The following is a 1,247-nucleotide window of genomic DNA, read 5'->3' as shown; positions in this document are numbered from 1 at the left end:
GGCATAATCTACCAGAGCTGTGCATCAGATTTCACCAATACCCGGGTCAAATCGGGCCTATCGAAGGGAGTCTTGGAAACAGTTTTGCACTGAGACAACCGCAGATCACTGTGATTTGGGTTGGTTGGTCCAGAGCGATCTGAGGCTGTCAGGGGGTATGGCATCAGCAGGAAGGAGAGGCGGGCATCAGGTGGGAAAACCTTAAAAAAAGGTTAAGACCTATCTGACTGCCGGCTGCAACTTCCTGGGAGAAGGTAGAAACCTGATACTGCTTGTCTCTCCTTCCTGTTTGACATACCATCCTTGAAGCAGCACCCTTCAAGATTGATGCTTCTATGCAACAGTTGTTGAATGACTGATCCTGCAGGGTGTGGGGTCATGCAATGATATGGTGGTTTGCCAGAATGAGGAGCCCCAGGCCCTTGCAGAGCCAGGCAGAGGCCCGGGCCAGGTAGATAATGTGCCCCCCCTTTTTTTCCTGGGGATCACTGAAGTCTTATAAATAAGTATATAAATAATTTTTACAAAAGTTATGCTGACAAATAATTTTATTTCAAGGCTTGAACCGTATCTGCATATAAAGACAAAATGGAAAATGTAGATATACAACAGTGCTTTTTAGGTCCTCTGCGCTTGGCGGCCTTGCGAGGAAGAGGATGGGGGACGAGGAGGACGGGAAGAAGCCGCGAGTGCTGCAGATGGGACAGATAAGAACTGTTTTACGTTTGTGCTCCACAATGAGGACCACACCCTTGGCAACTCCCTTGAAACATGATCATGAAAAACCCTGAAGATATAGCTATATAGATATAGTTCTGTGGATATAGCATCACCCATCCTCCTGAAAGAAAAATAAACCTCCGCATCCAGACCAAAGGAGGCGTTGATATGTTGATATGTTCCAGAAGGGGCTGGAGGATCTCATGGGTGTTTGCCAGCACATACTCAGCAAATTTGAGGCAAGCATGGAAGAGAACAATGCCAAGAAGGATGTGACTATGGAGGAAGCATAGTCTTGAGTTCCAATCTGCTGTTCAGTCCTGGCCACAGAACTTAGTCTGCTTTGGTTGTCCTAATGGATGGCCTTTGCAGAGTGTGGGACGGGGAGTGTGACCTTGCTCCTGCTTCTTGTTATCTCATTGGCATTTGATGCCGTTATCCATGGTATCCTCCTGGACAGGCTCCAGCAAATGTGAATTGGGGGCAGCGGTTCCAACCCCATCTTCAGGACCGAGTGATATTGGGAG

At 47.7% G+C, this 1,247-nt stretch overlaps 1 pseudogene; it reads left to right on the top strand.

Moving 5' to 3' along the window:
* The first annotated feature begins 656 nt into the window (after positions 1–656).
* LOC148683707 (DNA-directed RNA polymerases I and III subunit RPAC2 pseudogene) lies at positions 657–1,013 on the top strand (annotated as a pseudogene).
* The last annotated feature ends 234 nt before the right edge of the window (positions 1,014–1,247 follow it).

The sequence above is a fragment of the Zootoca vivipara genome, chromosome 13, assembly GCF_965207765.1.
Source record: "Zootoca vivipara chromosome 13, rZooViv2.hap1.1, whole genome shotgun sequence".
Taxonomy (NCBI): domain Eukaryota; kingdom Metazoa; phylum Chordata; class Lepidosauria; order Squamata; family Lacertidae; genus Zootoca; species Zootoca vivipara.
This window is presented reverse-complemented; position numbering and strand designations above follow the sequence as displayed.